The 22,863-nt window shown below is 37.9% G+C and overlaps 1 pseudogene; it reads right to left on the reverse strand.

The window, feature by feature from the left end:
• Nucleotides 1–12,779: 12,779 nt before the first annotated feature.
• Nucleotides 12,780–13,044, reverse strand: LOC129670237 (small integral membrane protein 13-like; annotated as a pseudogene).
• Nucleotides 13,045–22,863: the final 9,819 nt, after the last annotated feature.

Genomic DNA, 22,863 nt, shown 5'->3' on the forward strand with positions numbered 1-22,863 from the left:
CAGAGCTTGGGTTTCTCTGCTAGGGGCCTCTGGCTGAGTTGGAGAGAGGGTGCTATGTCCTTGGCAGGCTGCCTCTCTGTCCTTCCCCTCTGACCTTCTCCTCTGCTAAGGCAAGCTTATGGAGGTGCTCTCAGGGGAGTGCCAGCAGGGGTTGGGGCTTCTCAGTGGGATCCTGAGCCCTGTGCAGGCAGCATTTCTCTGCGGGGGGCGGGGGGGTGCCGGTGATAGAACTTGCTGCTAGACCTTATTGCACTGGACCCAGGATAATCTCAGGACGTGTAGAATGACCACAGGCCCAGATCCCGAGCTGTAGTTTGTTTGCTACGAGCAGTCGGCAGCACTGGAGTTCCGGCACTGTGAAGTCGCTGTGCGCCTCTTTATCCTTCCGCTCTGCTGTGGCAGGGTGATGGCGGCGTTTGGGGGACTGCCGGAAAGGATTGGGTTTTCTCAGCCCCGATCTCGGGTTGGGGTACAGACAATGTGGTCGGTGGCAGATTCTGCTGGACGCCTCCTGCCTCCTCCGAAGAGGGAGTAGGGATTTTGAGCTGGGCGCGCAGCTGCAATCCGCGTGAGGCGGGAGCTCAATTGTGATGGCGGGAGGTACCCGTGGTCGGAGAGACCTTCCAGGGAAAGACTGGGTGACCCGTGAGCAGTCTGGCAACTTTCCTTTCCCGTGGGGTTTTTTTGTGACTGGGACTCCCAGCCTTAGGCCCCGTTGTGCCCACCGATCTGCCTGGGAAAGTGATTGGGACAAGCAGGCTTGCGGCACCAGCCCAGAGACCCAAAGCCCACATTAGCAGGGTTCTCTTCCGGGTTCTGGCTGGGCAGCCGAGAGTGGACCCAACCGCTTCCCACGCCATGGGAGCCTCCTCTCACCTGGGAAACACGATCGATCGCTGTTGTTTTAGGGCCCAGAGTTCAGTCTCCTGGTCGCTGCACGGAGTGTGTTGTCCCGCTTCTCAGACACAGTGTTCTCCCAGTGCCGGCATCTTGGCCCCTGTGCTGGTCTTTACTTAATCACAGCTAACTTCTCAGCTCCAGGCCACCAACACTGATTATCCTAGCAAAGCAAAGGTTTTCCTTTCATAGTTCCGGTATTTAGTAATTATATCAGGTCTGGAGAACCAGAATGATGACTTTTCATTACATCAAAAGAGCAAACACCCCTCACATAAACCTGAAATTCCCTCTAAATATTTAGAAACTGGGCCTACATTCTCTGCAGTGGTTTCAACATTCGTACCTTCTATGCTCCCATGTTTTCTAATTTTGCTGGAAAAAAAACAAAACAAAACCAAGAAAGCAACAAAAGGTTTCATTCAATTTACAATCCAATATTTCAATTATTTAGGATTCCATATTGCTAATCAGAATCAAAAAAAGTGAGAACAGAATATCAAGGAAGGTAAAAACTAAGGTGAAGCAGAAACAGAGCCAATAAAGGGATGATAATATAACACTTGTTTTTGTGTAAAGTGGCATAAGACTAGCCAGCACAGATGGACACTTGCAAACACAAGTCTTTCATGTCAAGTTAAGTTACAAATGTAGAATACAGACAAGGCCTTACACATCACACAGGCATATTATATTTGTAATATTTTAATAAATGTGATATATACTTATATAACACAATGGGTACAAGAGGGTTAAAAGGAAAAATCCTTAAAGAAGCTATTGAGCTTGATTCTGATATTTGATAGACAGGTCAAAAAAAGTATCACTGTGATATTTACATTAGGTATTAGTTGATTCAACTACTACAGTGAAGAGCCAAGTCACAATCCCAAAGTCTTTATGTTCCTCAGGATTGCATCAGCTTCAGAAATAATCCACAGGTCCTTGCAGCTTGACAGGAAGAATACAATTTATAAATGTATACAAGTACTAGGGAAAATAGTTAGCAATACAATCCAGGCACTAACATCAGTCTGTGTTAACAAATTGAGTGGAATCCCTGAGACAGTTGGAAGTTCTTTGCCTCTTGGTGAGCTAATGAACAAACTAGGTGTTTAGATGACAGATTGGTGTGGGCAAGGTCTTGCACTATAAAATATCCTTCCCTTTAAGGTTGTCAACAGTCCTAATGTTGTGCCCCTTAAGTACAGTTCTTTATGTTGTGGTGACCACCAACCATAAAATTATTTTCTTGCTGCCACCTAACCATAAATTTCCTATTATAATGAAGAATAAAAGAAATATCTGATATATAGAATGTGTAGTATGTAACACTTAAATGTGTCACAAAATACAGGTTAAGAAACAAGAATAGATGTTGGATTTTGTCAAATGCTTTTTCAGCATCTAGGGAGATTATCATGTGTTTTTTTTTCTTTCAGTTTGTTAATATGGTGGATCACATTGATGGATTTCCGTATATTGAACCACCCCTGCATACCTGGGATGAAGCCTACTTGGTCATACTGGATAATATCTTTGATGTGTTCTTGGACCCGGTTTGCAAGTATTTTGTTAAGTATTTTTGCATCAATGTTCATAAGGGAGATTGGCCTGAAATTCTCTTCCTTTGTTGAGTCTTTGTGAGGTTTAGGTACCAAGGTGACTGTGGCTTCATAGAATGAGTTTGGTAATGTTCCTTCTGTTTCTATTTTGTGAAATAGTTTGAAGAGAATTGGAGTTAGCTCTTCTTTGAAGGTCTGATAGAATTCTGAACTGAAGCCATCTGGTCCTGGGCTTTTTTTGGATGGGAGACTTTTGATGACTGCTTCTATTTCTTTGGGGGATATAGGTCAATTTAATTGATTTACCTGGTCCTGATTCAGCTTTGGTAAGTCAAATTGATCAAGAAAATTGTCCATTTCATTTAGTCTGTTAGGCCACAGAGGAGGACTTTGCAGCCAGCCCTGAAGATACCTGATAAAACAGGGTCAAATGAAAGGGGAGGAGGTCCTCCCCTATCAGTGTACTTGGAAAGGGGCAGGGAAGAGACCAGGGAGGGAGTGCGGGGTTGGGGAGGGAATGAGGGAGCGGGATACAGAGGGACACAGAGTTAACAAAATGTAACTAAAAAGAAAAATAAAATTTTAAAAAAAATGAAAAAAATAAAATAAAAATTCTTCAAAGTGAAAAAAAAATAGATTTTCAAATTTTGTGGCATATAGACTTTTGAAGTAAGACCTAATGATTATTTGGATTTCCTCAGTGTCTGCAGTTATGTCCCCCTTTTCATTTCTGATTTTGTTGATTTCGGTGTTGTCTCTGTGCCTTTTAGTTAGCCTGGCTAAGGGTTTGTCGATCTTGTTGATTTTCTCAAAGAACCAGCTCTTGGTTTCATTGATTCTTTGAATTGTTTTATTTGTTTCTAATTGATTGATTTCAGCCCTGAGTTTGATTATTTCCAGCCGTCTATTCCTTTTTGGTGTGTCTGTTTCTTCTTTTTCTATGGTTTTTAAGTTGGCCATTAAGTTGTTTGAATGAGCTGTCTCGAATTTCTTCTTGAAGGAACTTAGTGCTATGAACTTTCCTCTTAGCACTGCTTTCATTGTGTCCCACAAGTTTGGGTATCCCCTGCATAGATGTAGCCCATGGCAATTCAGTGTCCAAGTAGGTTACATAGTGATGGGAAGAGGGACTGCCTCTGACATAATTTGATTGGCCTGCTCTTTGATCACCTCCCCCAGAGGGGGGAGCAGCCTTACCAGGCCACGGTAGAGGACAATGCAGCCACTTTTGATGAGAACTGATAGACTAAGATCAGAAAGGAGAGGAGAACCTCCCCTATCAGTGGACTTGGGGAGTGACATGCATGCAGAAAGGGGAGGGAGGGTAGGATCGGGAGGGGAGGAGGGAGGGACTTATGGGGGATACATAATGAATAAAGTGTAATTAATAAAATAAAAAAAGAAAAGAATAATGAATTTAAAAAAAAAGAAAAGAAACAATACCCTCCACAATAGCTACAAAGGACATAAAGTACCTTGGTGTAACTCTAAATGAGCAAGTCCAAGACTTGTATGAAAAGTATTTTCAGTGTCCGAAGAAAGACAAAGAAGGATATATCAGAAGATGGAAAGATCTCCCATGCAAATGGCTTGGCAGCATTAACATAATAAAAATGGCCATCTTACAAAAAAAAAAAAAATCGATCCTCAGATTCAATGCAGTTCCCATCAAATGACCATCTCAATACTCTACAGAACGTGAAAAAAAATTCTCAACTTCATATGTAATAACAAGAAACCTAGAAATGCTAAAACAATCCTCTACAATAAAAGATGTTCTGAAGGTACCCACATCCCTGATCTCAAGGTGTACTATAGAGCAACAGTAATAAAAACTGCATAGTGCTCGCATAAAAACTGAATGGTACAGTTTTTTCCATGCAGAAGTCCAACTTATTAATTCTGAACTTAGTTCCTGTGCTTACACTTTTTCTTTAAAAAAACAATAGGTCTTTTAGCATCTTCTACACCTAAGAAACCAGCTATTTAATAGCTCAGGGCAACTGTGGCCAGAGAAACATCAGGCACTCCGAGGTACACAGCAAGCTTCACTGATCAGGGAAAAAGGCAGACTAACTGCAGATCTGCTGCAGCCAAATCCAGTCATCCATTCTCACCCCTCATTCGAAAAGAAAACATCTGCTGCTACCTTATTCATTCTCATATCCATTTCCTGTTCATATCACAGCTCTTCTGATAACTTCCCTCCCTTGTTCCTTAATATTTTCACCTCCATTAGAGCTGGCAATGGTTGCCTGAGAACCAACATACAACTATAGGGACAGAAGCAGGTTTGATGACTATGCCTCTGTCTCTGCTCCTCATCATTTAGCCCAATGGTCTCCTTCCAGCTCTGTAGGTGAATTACTGTGGAAACATGTATTGCAGATCTTTCCTCTACACTCCCTTCTTCTACCCTTGGCCTCCCACTCTCCTAAGCTCCACTATAGCATGTTTCTCAGGGAACCCACAGAATACACTTATGTGAAAAACAAATAGACTTACTGCATACCTTCTCTTCCCCTTCTATTCCTCCAAGTCCAATATCCGATCACACTCCCAACTGTATCTCAGATATTCTATTGTGACTTCCCCATACTCTTTGCCCCCGTTCACTGTGCACTAACTGAGCAGATGTCTGTGAAGCATGCCATTTTTCTACCTCTTGTGATTCACACTTTCCAAACTCCTTCAGCTTATTAACATTCCTAACTCCCAGCTCCCAATACTAAGAAACACATATTAACTGAATATCCAGTGGCCACACCAATAAAGAACACAAGAGTTTCCTAAGAGGTGACACACAGCAAACGCAAACTCTTAAGAACCAAAAAGGAATCAGAAACCATGAAAAAGAACTACTCCCACCATAGAGATAACACCATCAAAACATATATCAGCAGCTAGAATTATAAAGTAGCCTGTCAAAGTAGCCTACATTACAATGTAAAAATCAAAATGTCTGTCATGAAATTGTTTCTCCACCCTAGCACTGGAAATATATTAGAGCAGTCCCTGAGCTTTCCAACATGGGTGAAGCATAAGAAAATATTTAAAAAGACTGTAACAATATATTAAGGACCCTAAAGAAAATATTAAAAAAGGATAAAAATAGGGATCAGGGAAGGAAAGATAGCTCAGAGGTTAAGATCACTGTCTTCTCTTCCTAAAGGTCCTGAGTTCAATTCCCAACAACCACATGGTGGCTCACAACTATGTATAATGAGATCTGGTGCCCTCTAATGATGAGCAGGTGTACATATAGCAGAATACTGAATACATGATAAATTAAAAAAAGAGGGGGAGAGTTCCCAGCTGAGCCTTGTGGCCTACACTTTAGAAACTACATGTTAATACAAACATTGAAAGGAATTTGTGGGAGTTTAAATAAGAATGTTATGCAGAGACTTCTATATTAGCATGCTTGGTCCACTTTAACAGAGGAGGACAATGCAGCCAGTTCTGATGAGACCAGATAAGGTAGGATCAGGTGGAAGGGGAGGAGGACCTCCCCTATCCATGTACTTGGACAGGGACAAAGGAGGAGATGAGGGAGGGAGGGCAGAATTGGGAGGGGGAGAGCAAGGAGACTACAGCTGGATACAAAGTGAATAAACTGTAATTAACATAAACAATAAAAATTTAGGGGATATAGCTTTGTTGGAGTACTTGTGGTTTTTTTAAGTGTCACTAGAGGTGGGCTTTGATGTCAAATGAGCTTTCAATACCCAGTAGTTTTCTAGACCAAAAGAAAGTCCTTCTAGAATACTCCCTAAAACATTTATGTTTTTAAATAAGTTTCTTAATTAGTAATTAGTGCTGAGGGATGAATCAATTGTCGGTGGTTCCTTTCTTGGACTGGCGGTCTTGGGATTTATAAGGAAGCTTTCCCAGCAAGCCAGGCAAAGCAAGCTTGTAAGCAGTCCCCCTCCATGGATGGCTTGTGAATCAACTCCTGAGTGAATATTGCTGCCATTTTTGGGTCACTTTCCTGATGTCCTTAGATGGTGAGCAGCAATATAGAATTGTAAACCAATAACAACTGTCCTCCTGACTTGTTTTTTTTTCTATTTTTTTTTAGTCATAGTGTGCTTCTTTGTAGTAATTGAAACTATAACAAACAGAAGTTGACTAATAACATTGTGAAAAAAATCACACAATATACATGACAGCAAGTTGAAACTCATAAAATTTCAACTGTGTTCTTCATAAAAATAAAAAACAAAACAAATGCAAAGTCAGTCAGATACATGGTGTTAATTTTGTTTTGGCCAACTACTCTTAAGCATGGGAACTGCCTTAGCTTATGGTTGAGATGTTCAGTCTGTCCAATGAGAAACGCTGTTTTTCAATCTAAGAGCAGCTATGATTTGCAAATAGTTTTTGATGAAGAATGAGGAATTACTGCCCACTTCTCACATTCCGTGCTGAAATTTTGGATAGAGTTCGTTCAGAACTAATGCATATTGTCACATCCTCAGTAAATTCCTGTTTAGTCTACTTTATTGTTTCTATATAATACTAATCCTTTACCTCATCTCCCAGCTCTGCCCTTACAATCATTTGGCTAGCTCTTTTGTATGGATCCCATAGTCTTGAAGTCCAAAATCTCTCAAATTCTGCCTATTGTCCAGCTGTGTTATCTCTATGTCATTATTGCCTACTGCAAGAACAAAAACTTCTCTGCTGAGCACTGAAAGGAGCACTTTTCTGTGATTATCAATAGCCACATGTCAGTAGAACTTTTCACTTTAGAGCTGAATTTGTTGCTGGTTTGTCATTGAATATAATATATTCCCATCTATGGTGACTGAAAGTTTTGCCAGGAATTGTAGTTTGTGTTTGTGTGTGTGTGTGTGTGTGTGTGTGTATGTGTGTGTGTGTGTGTGTGTTAGAGGCATGTCCACCCAACCTCAGGCTCCCAGAATAATGATTCATAGGACTCAAATATAAATTTCAAATACATAAACCATATAGATAGGCTCTTCTCTGACTAGCTCATTAATTAAAATGACCCATTTAATTAATCTACATTTGTCATGTTGCTGGTTACCACTGCTCAGGTAGGACTTATTTGGACCCATCTTCCTCATTTCTTGCTGGCAAATTTTGCAAGCCTGGCTCTATCACAGCATTTTTTTTATGTCATATTTTTAAAATCTATTTTATTTGTGTTCTTTTGTCTCATACTCTTTTCTCCACCCCGGTCCCTCCCAAAGTTATCAAAATAGTTTTTGATAACTATTCTAAGACTTCAACCCCTATGATTAACAATAGTGAAGAAAGCTGACTCTCTAAGCTTGTTTCTGACTATATTGAAAGCATTTAAATCTATCTTGAGATCAAATGTTACGGAAAGAAAATTATGATTCTTGCTATGTGCATAAATACCACAGATTAATACAGTTTTGTGAAAGATGAAAATGAAAGTGCAACAGAAAAGACACATAAATAAGTATATGGATGGTATATAAGTACATGAGAATACTGAGAAAACAATAACTGAGAAGTCTTTGAGATGCCAGACCAAGCAGACCATGTAAAGATTTAATATCTTCTGTGCCCCTCACAGAACTTGTTTTCAATCTGTGGGTTGTGACTCCTTTAGGGGTTACATATCGCATTTTCTGTATACCAAGTATTTCTAATACTCATCATAACAGTAGGAAGATTATGGTTAGACAGTAGCCAAAAATAACTTTGTGGATGTTGCTCACTGCAACATGAACTGTATTTAAGAGGCACATTAGGAAGGTTGACAACCTTTAAAGGGAAGGGTATTTTACAGTACAAAGACCTTGTCACCACCCATCTGCCACCTAAATACCTAGTTTGTTCATTATCACACCAAGAGGCAAAGAACTTTCAACCGTCCTGGATTTCTACTCAATTTGTTAATACCCATTGATGTTAATCCCTGAATTGTATTGCTAACTATTTTCCCAAGTACTTGTATACATTTATAAATTGTACACTTCCTTTCACACTGCATGAACCTGTGGATTGGCTCTGAAGCTGATGCAATCCTGAGGAAGATTAATATGTTGGACTTGTGACTTGGCTCTTTACTGGAGCACCTGAATCAACTAATGCATAATGTAAATATCAGAGTGAAACTTTTCTTGACATGTGGATCAAATATCAGAATCAAGGTTAATAGCTTCATTGAACATTTTTCCTTTTAATCCTCTTTTACCCATTGTGTTATGTAAGTCTATATCATCAATATTAAAATATAATATAAATATATTAAGCCTGTGTGATATGTAATGCCTTGTCTGGATTCTAGGTTTGATACTGTACTTGACATAAACGACTTGTGTTTCCGAGTGTCCTCTGGTGCTGACTAGTCTTAGGCCACTTTACATAAAAACAAGAGTTATATTAGGATCCCCTTATGGCCTCTCCTTCAACTTCAGCATTTAGTTTCTTTGCTCTTTGAGATTCTGTTCTCAAGTCTTTGATTATGATCAGCAATATGGAATCCCAAATAATTGGATTATAAAAGAAATATCCTCTTTTCTCCATACCTTGTTTGTTCCTTTGTTTGTTTGTTCGTGTTGTTTTGGGGTTTTATTGCAGCAAAACTTAGAGAAAGTGAGAGCGTGGCAGACAATATTGGGACCACTGCAGAGGAAGGGTGCCAGCTTTCTGACTATATAAAGGGAATTTTAAAGTCTACTTGAGGGATGTTAGCTCTTTTGATTTACTGATATGTCATGCTGATACCAAGGGTCTGAATAATCACCTACAGTTATTAAATTCTAGAACTTGAAAGGGAAAGAAGTCATGCAAAGAAGTTGAGCCTTGGCACCGTAAAGAAAGCCTATGAGAGGCTACAGGTAAAAAGGCAGCCCCATGATAGCAGAAGATGCCCCTGTTATGGAGATTTCAGTACTTTGGGATGAGTTCATACACAACAAGAACATCGACAGTGGAGGAGATCCAGCCAGAATACAAACTGTGTGTGCAGCAGAGGGCACAGCTGGAAAAGTGACTGGGGCCCTTGGAAGACCCCAGAGTGAACGCCAGATAATTGAACATTGACTTCTTCACATTGTGGGAGGATGGTTTTGCTTGGTTCTAATTGTATGTGTATGCTCGTTCTTTTGATTTTTACAAGAGTCTATAGATGAAACCGATAGATCAGCTATAACAAGATCTTAGAAATTTAGGAAGATTGTATATTTTAAAGAGTCTGAAACTTCAATGTGTGTGAATATATAAAGATTGTAAGAACTTTGTTATTCATGTTTTAATATGAGATTTGGGTTTGAATAAAAAGGGAAATGTATAGCTTAAGAGTGATGTGTTTGTGTGTCAATTGGTCAGTTGTGCTGCCTTTTCTTATGTCAATTTGAAGGACAAAATAGAGTTTTCTGAAAATACGGAACCTCAATTGAGAAAATGCATCCAGAATGTAAGTCTGTAAATCATTTTCTTATTTAGTGACGAAAGAGATCCCAGTCCATGATGGGTATTTCTGTCCCTGGGATGGTAGTATAAGAAATCAAGCTGAGTAAACCAGTAGGAAATACCCCTCCTTGACTTCTGCATCAGCTCTTGCCTCTAGGTACCTACCATGTTTGTCCTGACTTTCTTTGATGATATGCATCAATATAGAAATGTAAAGGAAATAAAATTATAATAATTTTTTTTCTGAATTTCAAAATAGCTTAAAATCATGCAAATGTTCATGGAAAAAAAACTTGTTATAACTTTGTGTTTTCTGTGAAAGCAAACTAAAATTTGAAATTCAAAATAGAGAAACAATGCATTTGATATGAAACCCATGCCTAACACTTCTCTGCTGGCCAAAAACCTGAGACTAACTATGTCATGTAACCCTGGGAAAAAACAAATACTACTGCTCTACTAAAAGAGAACAGCATTGAAAAATATTTCAAATCACATTCTGGTATAATCATGAATTAGTGTCTTACTCAGACCTTGGAATACTAAGTTCTAAATGGAATGTCTTCCATTACATCTCTCTTCTCAGTGTTCAGTGAACTGTGGCAGAGGTGATTGAAAGGAGCTAAGACCCAATGGAGATGGTACAAATCAAATAAAGAAGGCCTTCTAGACAGTAGAGGACTAACGCACATATGAGCTCAGTGATTGCTGTAGCATGCACATCTGCTGCATAGAATCAAACCTGACCTAGTCCCAGTGCTGAGAGGAGAAGTGAACATATTCAGCCATTCCTAACCTATAAGCTATCTCCAATTGATAACCATTCCAAAGTGAAGAAGCTTCCCAAGATTTCCACAGAGTATACAAAATACCATTAAGAGCAGGCTCCACTGTGAGCAGTATCTGGCTAAACAAATGTGACTAAATCATATTTACAAGATTATTCTATCTTATAGCTCTTTCTCTGGTCATTTAGAAAAAAGCTTATTAGTGTTTTCCATTTTTGTGTGTTTAGGAGATCTGTTTAGGTATGACTGTATGTCTCTTTGTTTGAGCTTCTTATGCCTCAACTCTTTTTTTCTGTTTGCTTGTTTGGTCTTATTCTGAATGTTTAGCTTATCTTTATTTTATCTTGTCTTGTTTCATCATTCTTGTTTTTGTTTTTAGATATCTATTTTCTACTAAGAGTGATCACTAAAGAGTGTGGGTTTTGGTTGTGTGATGTGGAGTTTATCCCAGAAGAGTCTGGAAGAAGAAGTAATAATCATAGAAAAATATATTCTCGGTTAAATGATATTTTAAAAAAGTATATATGTTCTCTATATATTCTTATACATGTACACAATATGAGTAAACACACACACAAACACACATACAGACACACACACATATATATTCATGTATTTAGTTCATATATAAATATATATATATATATATATAGATATATATATGTATTTAGATAACTTACAACTTAGGTTTTTATGGGCTTATTTACAAATACTTAATTCACTTGATTCACCCTCTACTGTATCTTTCTTCTATCTTCCAGCTACATTCTCTTCTTAAATATGGATCCCTCTTATAACCTGATTCTTTTATACCATATGAATTCTAGTCACACTGTTTTTTTTATGTTCTAACACTTCTTTTTATCTTTCACTTAATCATTTTTAATCATTTTTAATTTTTTAAGTTATAATTATTATTTTACAATTTATTCACTTTGTATCCCAGATGTAGTCTCCTCAATGTTCTAAAATAATTTTTCCATATAAACTTAAGCCTATGTAAAGAGTGTGTGAAATGACCAGGTTAAGATATAACTGTGACTTCAGATTCTGAGTCCCGTTCTTCCAAATCACTTTTCAAATTAGTCATAGGAATCTTCATTGTCCCACACATGTGTCAAGAGTTCCAGCAATACAGCATTTCCTGAGAGAGTGCTCACTGCCATTTGTCTAACACCAAGAGGCAGCTTCAGATAAAACCTGATATCTTAATGGCAGTCTCATTGTGAAGTGGTCATATAAGCCTCTCCTTGCTCTGAATTTTGTTAGGTCAACTCTGGGGATTTTGGCAATTTCTCCTTGTCTTTGCCTGCAATCCCTTGGCTTGAAAAATGCAACTGTTGTGCAAGTGCCTCACGGAGAAAAGGTAGCACAAGTTGATCAACTTGTGGGTATCCTCCTTTCTTAAGTACCATAAAAGCATTTTGTTGTTTCATTTCAAGACAATATAGAACTGTGATCATTTCTCTGGCAGCAAGTGTTGGCATCACTATTACCCAAATTACCCCACTGCTGTTTACATGCTTCTTTGCATATACAATAACCTTTCCCTTCAATGCTGAGGCATTTTAAAATGCCAGTTAAACCTGATATAGTTGATACCAACAATATGCACTTCAGCTGAGGTAATGACACTCTAACAAGCTGCAAGGTCACATATGTGTAAACTAGGTCAGTGACAAGACTATCATCTGGTTGACAGTGATGAGATATGTCCCCATTTCTGACAAGTTAACATGTCAAAAAAGGGTACATTTTATGACTAATAATATGTGTTTTCAAAGCTGAAATGTTTACATATTTACACCAGAGAAAAACAAAACAAAGCAATTCCAAAAACAAGAAAAGAGAAATAAGAAAACAAAGAAAAGCAAGAGGCAAAGAGTAAGCAGATCCAGTGAAGCCAAATACCCAGGACAAAATCTGTAATGGTCCAATTTGGTTTAAATTACCTTTATTTCCATATGGCTTACATGTAAATTTTTTTTTCTTTTACTGGATATAAATCCTATGGCATATGTTCTGAGATCACTTAGTGATTTCCAAAGCCAGGTCTCTAAGGACAGCGGTTTAGATCTCCCTTAGACAATATTGCAGTAAGGCACATGTCCGGTCAGTGGCCTAAGTCAGCAGGTGTACTTTGCTGGCTTGCAGATCTGATTCTGTGTGGCAAAGCTGAAGGGTCCTCTTCTGTTTCAGACCCTGAAGGCTGCTCATGATCTAGTTCCTGAGATCCTGTGTCTCCCACCAGCTCCCGTAGAAACTTGACTTTAGATAAAAATAGATGTCCTAAAATAACAACTGCACACCATCAACAGCAGGACGATCAGCAGCGTGGCCAGGAACACCAGCAGGGTCAACCCCACATCGTGCCACATGTTCAGTGTTCAAGCTGACTGTTGTTTGTGTAAATACAAGTGGAAAGATTTTGTGTTTCCTAATCTAAACATTTCCATAAAAATGTTCTCTACCTCAGGTTTTAACCCGGACTTCGAAAGAATCCACCTTGTATGCTGATCACGAGATAAACCTCCTTGTGGCCTGGGAAAAAAAACTATCTGCCAACCTATAAGAAATAACTTAGAAGACACTGACCAGATGTTACTAGGCTCTAAACAAAACCAAATATTGTTTGAGGAAACACCCAGGTTGGACATATGTGTGGCCTTGAAACTCCTGAGACTATTTTGAACTACAATTAATGGAGAAAGTAAGCTTTGGTAAGTGACCCTTTCAAGGGTGTAGTGGGCAGTACCAAAGAGAAAAACCTTATGTTGTCTTTTGTTTTTGTTTTTGTCATTCAAAACCCTTTTGACAAATAATTGAAATTAGTGAGTATTGAGGTTTTCATTTTCCATTGAACTAGGATCCTCCCTAGGGTCCTAAATAACCTGCTCATATTAATGCTCTCCTTCAAGTCCTATATACTATTTATTCAATTATGGAAACAGAAGAAGAATGGAGAGTATAAAGAAATTTAATAAACTAAGAAAATTTGTGTCTCTCCACCTAGAGACAGAAAAAAAATTTACTGAACAACATGTGGATTGAGCAGGAAGCAAGAAATTAGCATAATTTCAACATTAATGGCCTAAACTTACTTTCCTTAAATCAGTAGTTCTCAACCTCCATAATGCTCCAGTGCTTTACTGTAGTTCCTCATGTTGTGGTGACTCCCACTCATAAAACTAATTTTCTTGCTACTCCATAACTGTAAATTTTTTAATGATATTAATTGTAACACAACCATCTGATATTCAGAACATCTGACATGCAACCTTGGTGAAATGGTCATTTGACTCCCAGTTTGCTATCAACAGGCTAAGAACCTCTGCCTTAAATTCACATGTCATTTGTTGGCAGGATTCCCCGGAAAATCATCATAGTCCCCTCACTCTTCCTTACTGTAGTTTGATCAGATTAGAATAAAAATGTGCTATGCTTCAGACTGTGAATCTTTGCTGTTATTGTGTTATTTTTATGTTATTTTCTATTGATTTCATGTACATTTGTGATAGATTTGATCACACTCACATTTCAGCCTCCATTTATCTCCTACAAACTATCTTTTTTTACAATAAATATAACCCTGATTCTTGCCTATTTTGTTGTTATTTGTCATACATGGTATTTAACCAGGGATATGCACATGGTCAGATGTATGAAATTATCCCTAGAATGAAAGTAAATGACAAGTGGCAAAGGCATGGAAGATAAAATGACTCCCCTACTCCAGCATTTGTCCCCTACAAGGGCCTTCCTAGAGAGCAACCATTTCCTATGAGACCCTCCCACATCTATGACCAAATGTTGACAATCCCAGTCTTGTGCAGGCCTGTACTGGAGAATGTATGTCCAACTGGCAAATATCACTCCATGTCTACATGTGGAGAAGAGTCAGTCTCAGCTGGATGTTCATATTCATTCAAATCAGTTAAGTTCTTTCAAAACTTGAATAAGAGGCTGGTAAATACTTGTTCTTGAAGTTTTGCCTTTGAAAATAGAACAGCTGGATCTTGAAGAAGCACTATTTCTAATTGTCTGAGAAAGCCACAAATTGACTTCCAAAGTGGTTGTACCAGTTTACATTCCCACCAGCAATGGAGGAGTGTTCACCTTTCTCCACAACCTCTCCAGCATTTGTTGACATACAAAGTAGAGTTATCTGAAAACAGGGAACCTCAATTGAGAAAATGCATCCAAAAGATAAGTTTGTAAATTATATTTTTATTTAGTGATGAAACAGGTTCCAGTCCATTGTCAGTGTTTCCATTCCTGGGTTGGTACTCTAAGAACTCAGGCTGTGCAAACCAATAAGAAACTTCCCTCCTTAAGTGTCTGCAACAGCTGTATCAGGATCCTGCCCTGTTTGACTTCCTGTCCCAACTTCCTTTGTTGATGAACATCAATAGGGAAGTATAAAAAAATAAAAATATAGTAAATTTTTCTGACTTTCAAAATAGTTTAAAATCACTGGTGTTATGATGGTCGTTATAATTTTGTGTTTTCTGAGAATGCAAACTAAAATTTGAAAGTATATATTGAGAACCATTGCATTTCATATGAAACCCATGTCTAACACTGCTCTACTGGACAAGAACCTGAAACTAACTATGCCATAGGACCTTGGAAAAACCAAATACTCCTGGTCTGCTAAAGGTGCATGGCATACAAACACTCCAAATAATATTCTGCTATAATCATAAATCAGGGTCATTCTCAAACCTTGGAACTCTCAGTTCTAAATGGAATGTCTCTATCAAATCTCTCTTCCTAGTGCTCAGGGAACTCTTGCAGAGCGTGAGGAATGGAGCCAATGGAGATGGAACAAATCAAAGAAACAAGGCCCTCTAGACACTACAGGACTAACGCCCATATGAACACACAGTGACTGTTGTAGCATGCACACGGGCTGCACAGGTTTAAGCATGATCCAGTCCCAGTGCTGTGAGGAGATGTGAACATATTCAGCAATCCCTAACTTAGAACATATCTCCAATTGATAACCATTCCAAGCTGAAGAATTCTCAAGATTTTCACACAGTATACAAACCACAGTTAAGAGCAGGCTTCATTCTCTGCAGTAGCGGGCTAACACAAACTAACTCATTCATATTTTGGAGATTTATTCTGTCTCATAGCACTTTCTCTGGGCATCTCAAAAACCTTATTAGTCTTTTCTTATAAGTTACAGTTTTGTGTTTTGTGTATCTATGGCATTTTCTTAAGTGTGAATATGTGTCTCATTGTATGAGCTTCTTATGCTTCAATTCTTTAATTTTTTTTTCTCTTTGCTTGTTTGGTCTTATACTATATGTTTATTTTAACTTTCTTTTTATTTTTTCTTGTTTTATCATTCTTGTATTCTTTTCCTTTTAGATATCTATTTTCTAACTAGAGTGATCACTAAAGAGTGTGGGTTTTGGTTGTTTGATATGGAGACGATCTCAGAAAAGTCTCAGAGAAGAAACTGTTTAGTATACATTGTATGAAAAACATATTTTTAATTAAATTGCTATTTATAAAAAGAATGTATATGGGGCTGGAGAGATAGCTCAGAGGTTAAGAGTACTGACTGCTCTTCTAGAGGTCCTGAGTTCAGTTCACAACAACCAACAATTTCTTTGTCCATTCCTCTGATGATGGGCATCTGGGTTGTTTCCAGGTTCTGGCTATTACAAATAAAGCTGCTACAAATATGGTTGAGCAAATGTCCTTGTCGTGTACTTGAGCAAATTTTGGGTATATACCTAGCAGTGGTATAGCTGGGTCTTGAGGAAGCGTTATTCCTAATTGTCTGGGGTAAGCACCAGCTTGACTTCCAAAGTGGTTTACATCCCCAAATGGCTAATGTGGTCGATCATTTCTTTAAGCATTTCTCTGCCATTCGATATTCCTCTATCGAGTTCTCTGTTTAGCTCTATTCCCCATTTTTTAATTAGATTACTTTGTTAGTTGCTTTTCAGTTTCTTTATTTCCTCATATATACTAGATAATATATATCTTTCAGAAAAAGGGTTGGTGAAGATTCTATCCCAATCTATAGGCATTCGTTTTGTTTTGATGAAGGTATCCTTTGCTTTACAGAAGCTTTTCAGTTTCATGAGGTTCCATTTATTGATTGTTGCTCTTAGGGCCTGTGCTGTTGGTGTTCTGTTCAGGAAGTTGTCTCCTTTGCCAATAAGTTCAAGGTTCTTTCCACTTTTTAATTCTAACTGATTCAGTGTGTCTGGTTTTTATGTTGAGGTCTTTGATCTACTTAGACTTTAGTTTTGTGCAGGGTGATGAGTATGAATCTAGTTGCACTTTTCTACATGTAGACATCCAGATAGACCAGCATCATTTATTGAAGAAGCTATCTTTTTTTTCCTTTTATGGTTTTGGAATCTTTGTCAAAGATCAGGTATTCATAAGTGTGTGGGTTTATTTCTGCGTCTTCTGTTTGGTTCCATTGATCCATCATTCTGTTTCTATGCCAGTACCATGAAGTTTTTATTACTGTTGCTCTGTAGTACAGCTTAAGATCAGAGATGGTGATACCTCCAGAAGATCTTTTATTGTAGAGGATGGTTTTAGCAATTCTGGGTTTCTTTTTATTCCATATGAAGTTGAGAATTTTTCTTTACACGTCTGTAAAGAATTGTTTTTATAATTTGATGAAAATTCCATGAAACTGTAGATTGCTTTTGGTAACATGTCCATTTTTACTATTAATCCTGCTGAGCCATGAGCATGGGAGATCTTTCCATCTTCTAATATCTTCTTCTAATTCTTTCTTCAGAGACTTGAAAGGTGTTATCATACAAGTCTTTGACTTGCTTAGTTAGGGTCACAGCAGGATACTTTATGTCCTTTGTGGCTATTGTGAAGGGTATTGTTTCCTCAATTTTTTCCCAGGCTTTTTGTCTTTTGTTTACAGGAGGGCTACAGATTTTTTTGTTTTGAGTTAATTTTTTATCCGGCCACTTTGCTGAAGGTGTTTATCAGCTGTAGGAGTTCCCTGGTAGAAGTTTTGGGGTCACTCAGGTATATTATCATATCATCTGCAAATAGTGATAATTTCACTTCTTCCTTTCCAATTCGTATCCCCTTGATCTCCTTCAACTGTCTCATTGCTCTAGCAAGGACTTCCAGAACTATGTTGAAGAGATATGGAGAGAATGGGCAGCCTTGCTTTGTCCCTGATTTCAGTGGGATTGCTTTAAGTTTCTCTCCCTTTAGTTTGATGTTGACTGTAGAGTTGCTGTATATTGCCTTTACTAGGTTTAGATATGTACTTTTTATCCCTGATTTCTCCAATACTTTAAACACTAATAGATATTGGATTTTTTCAAATGCTTTTTCAACATCTAAGGAGATTATCATGTGATTTTTTTCTGTTAGATTGTTTATATGGTGGATCTTATTGATGGATTTCTCTATATTGAACCAACCCGCATACCAGGGATGAAGCCTACTTGGTCGTAGTGAATGATATCTTTGATGTGATCATGTATTCTGGTTGCAGGTATTTTGTTGAGTATTTTTACATCAATGTTCATAAGGGAGATTGGCCTGTAATTCTTTCTTTGTTGAGTCTTTGTGAGGTTTAGGTACCAAGGTGACTGTGGCTTTATATAATGAGTTTGGTAGTATTCCTTCTGTTTCTATTTTGTGGAATAGTTTGAAGAAAATTGGAGATAGATCTGAAACTGAAAAGCTTCTGTAAAGCAAAGGACACAGTCATCAAAATAAAATGAATGCTATTTCCCACTTCTTACATAAAATTCCATTCACTCTGCCCATCAGTTGGCCATCAGGCTCAGCTTGAACACAGGGAACTTCCCAGAGACTCATACTCCAACCAAGGACTATTCTTGGAGATGACCTAGAACCTCTCAACAGATGTAGCCCATGGCAGTTCAGTGTCCAAGTGGGTTACATAGTAATGGGAAGAGGGACTGCCTCTGACATAATCTGATTGGCCTGCTCATTGATCACCTTCCCCTGAGGGGTGAGCAGCCTTACCAGGCCACAATAGAGGACAATGCAGCCAATTTTGATGAGAACTGATAGACTAAGATCAGAAAGGAGAGGAGAACTTCCCCTATCAGTGGACTTGGGGAGTGGCATGCATGCAGAAAGGGGAGGGAGGATGGGATTGGGAGGGGAGGAGGGAGGGGCTTATGGGGGGATACAAAATGAATAAAGTGTAATTAATAAAAAATTTAAAAAAATACTGCTTTTACGTATAGTCCACCACACTATTGTAGAAATTTAACTTTAGACCTTGTGATAATTCACAAGCATTGTTCTTTCCTGATGTACACATATTTACAAGATAATGTATATAACTGTGCTGGTGCTATTAGGTTCTCAGAAATGTTTTTGTCACTAACCTGAATAAACTGAGTAATAATCTCTTCACTTGATGAATTTACTCTTTCAAAACAGAGTAAAATTGTTCTGTTACTATCTGAAAGTTTGGTGTTAAGCAGCCATGGAAAATTTGCTGCAAATATGTGACATAATCCTGTTAGAGTACTGAGTGAGAAGCCTTGTCTTGTATTATCTAAACTCTTCCTGACTTTGGGTGACTGAAGGTCAGTGTGCCCAGGAAAGTCTACAGTAAGTCATGAGCTCACAGTATCTTCTCATCTTAATACATGCTGTATAAATTGGGTAGGTCTTGTGTTTCTTACCTCTACCCATTGTATGACAATTCTCTCTACCTCTTATTTGAAAATATTCAAAAATACTTGCTGAATACGAAAAATTTGCAGAGACTGCATTAAAGAACTTTTCCCGTGAAGATTTTAAAATTAAGTAAAGGAAATTCTCTCTGTTATTACTTGGAACTCTCATACATTATATACAGATTCCAGAAGAAGTCAAGGATACTCTAAGCACACTGACCATGTGTTTTTTCTTGAATGGTGAGAGAATGTTTTGTAAATACAGACAGGGAACCAAGGAAGCATCATTAACATAATTTGTTCAAGGGACTAGTGTTAGACATCAAGTCAGTTTTACACTCACATTCAAAAACTCTTTGAACAAATATTTGAAATTACTGATTACTGAGGATTTTTTTCTCAATAAATTTAACAAGGAGCCTCCAAGTATCCTAAAACCTGTGCCCCTACTAATAATCTACATTAAATCTATATACTTCTCAGTTATACACATTAACACAAGAAGAATGGAGAGTATAAATGAATTCAGTAAACTGAGAAAATTAGTGTCTCCACCTAGAGGTACCAAAATGTGTTCTGAGCAAGCTGTGGATGGAATAGGAAGCTACGAATTCTATTACACTTCAAAGTATACCTTTTCTCTTTAAATTATTCATTTGTGTTTTTTTTCTTGCTCAGCTTTGTCCTTTTCATTATATATCTTTACAAGTTTAATAGTAGTAAAACAGAGTAAATAATAAGCTGCCTTTATAACTACTCTGTACTTGCCATTAATCTAAAACACTTTAGTTTTGCCTCAGGTATATTTTTCAACAAGCATAGAAAATTCCATATTATTTAGACAAAATATCCTGAGAAAAATCTTTCAGGTACATGTTAATGTTTTATACCTTGGAATCTCTTGATTTGGGTAATCATCATCTTCATTGCTCTCAGTACCACTGACATTTCTTCTCTGCTCCTAGTTGTATGGCCCATGAAGCCCTGCTTTAACCATTCAATTGCTTTCCTAATCCAAAATCACTAAATCCACACTCTGTCAATAAGCCACATGGTCAGGCCTGTCACAACAATTCCTCACCTATGGCTTTATCCCACTTCATGCTTAGTTACTGTTCTAGTGCAGGGATGAGACACCATGACCACTGATACTCTCATGAAATTTAATTGGGGATTGATTATGGGTTTAGATTTCATGTGACATCAAAGCCCAATTCTAGGTGACACTTAAAAAAAGCCACAAGTACTCCAACAAAGCTATAACCCCTATTTTTTTAATTTTTATTTTGTATATTAATTACAATTTATTCACTTTGTCCAGCTGTAGTCCCTTTGTTCCTCCCCTCTCAATTCTACCCACAGACTGATGTTAGTGCCTGGATTGTATTGCTAACTATTTTCCCAAGTACTTGTATACATTTATAAATTGTATGCCTCCTTTTGAGGTACAAGATCCTGTGGATTGTCTCTGAGCTGATGCAATCCTGAGGAACATACAGACTTTGTTTGTGACTTGGCTCTTCACTCTGGCAGTTGAATCAACTAATATCTAATGTAAATATCATAGTGACATTTTTTGACCTGTCTATCAAATATCAGAATCAAGGTCAATAGCTTCTTTGAGCATTATTCCTTTTAAGCCTCTTGTACCCGTTGTGTTATATAGGTATATGTCATATATATTAAAATATTACAAACATAATATGCCTGTGTGTTGTGTAATGTCTTGTCTGTATTCTACATTTGTAACTTAACTTGACATGAAAGACTTGTATTTGCAAGTGTCCACCTGGGCTGGCTAGTCTTATGCCACTTTACACAAAAACAAGTGTTATATTATCAGCCCTTTATTGGCTCTGCTTCTGCTTCACCTTAGTTTTTACCTTCTTTGATATTCTGGTCTCACTTTCTTGATTCTGATTAGCAATATGTAATCCCAAAAAACTGCAACATTGTATTGTAAATTAAACATAACCTTTTGTTGCTTTCTTGATTTTTTTTTCCAGCAAAACTTAGATAACACGGCATCATAGAAGATATGAATGTTGAAACCACTGCAGAGAATATAGGCCCAGTTTCCAAATATTTAGAGGAAATTTAAAGTTTATGTGAGGGGTGTTTGCTATTTTGATTTAATGAAATGTCATCATTCTGGTTCTTCAGATTTGATGTAATTACTAAATACGAAACTATGAAAGGGAAACCTTTGCTTTGCTAGGATAATCAGTGTTGGTGACCTGGAGCTGAGAAGTTAGCTGTGATTAAGAAAAGACCAGCATCACTGAGGTCACATCTGAGAAGTTAGCGCAAAATAGTGTAGTTACAAAGTTAATTAAGGGTTTTACCTCACACTGGCAGCTGGATATGGTAGAGTAATGAACGGTTCTGGCTAGTGTGAGCATGGCAACCACAGGCCCCTTATTTTTGTTCCCTTATTTGGCCACTGGCTCATACCTGACAAAACATGAAAGTCCAACAATCAAAAGTATGCCTGCTCATCTGGGGAAGGGAGTGATGGTGGAGCCCTGAGTCTGTTAACTTATTTGTGAATCTACAGGGGAATAGGAAAAAAGAGAGAGATACAGAATAGACCATTCACACATACAAACATTCAAGAGGGAAGAATGGATGAGGATAATGGCCCCAAAAATTTATTTGCCTGAGTACACCTCTTATAACCTGAGCAGAAGCACTTTGTGTAACAGAAAGAATTACTTCATAGTCAAAAGATTTTAGCACATAGACAGACAAAACTGTTACGGTGGGATGGCTTTTAGCAAATACATGTTTCAGTAGTAAGCTTAACATTTCTTTATCTAGTCTTACATTCTAAGATACAAGCAAATTCACAAGTACAGTGTTTTATACCATAAGCTGACAAGGTATAAGGAATTACAACAAAACAGTTTGTTTTCTTTGCCATTAAAGTTTGGACTTAATTTAGAGATTTCTTGGTAGCCTCATAATATTCTGGGTTGATGGGAAGGTCAAACCAACTTGCTTTTATTGCACATACCTGAACTTGTGGTGCTTTATGTGGAGTAAAATCTTTTCTGAAGTCTCAAGCCAGTCTGCTAGTCCACAAAAGTATTTATTGAAGCTGGAAACTTTCAATCAGTTTTTAACATTTTACCTTCTAAAAGAGTTTGAATATAATCAGGTATAGCATTATCAGGAATTATTTTGTCTGAACAGCAGTGCATCTTCAGAAAGATCCCATAGGAAGTTGGTTCAATCAGAGTGAGTAAATACCAAGAAAGAGTGGGCTCACACCATGCCAGATATTTGAGAAATACAATAGCACGGAAAAGAAGTGTATCGGGGCTGGAAGTAATTCTGGAAGTGCATCATAGAACAGAACGAGAAAATGCCAGAATACCCTCCAGAAAGCCCACATGCTACTGAACTTCCCCAATTCAATGGCTCTTGGCATCTGTGAGTAGCAAGAACAGCAACAGTGGAAGGAAGCCAGGCAGTGACTAGAACACAAACTGTGTGTGCTGCAAAGGGCACAGCTGGAAA

Source organism: Psammomys obesus, unplaced genomic scaffold (genome assembly GCF_907164565.1).
Source record: "Psammomys obesus unplaced genomic scaffold, mPsaObe1.curated_primary_1811, whole genome shotgun sequence".
NCBI lineage: Eukaryota > Metazoa > Chordata > Mammalia > Rodentia > Muridae > Psammomys > Psammomys obesus.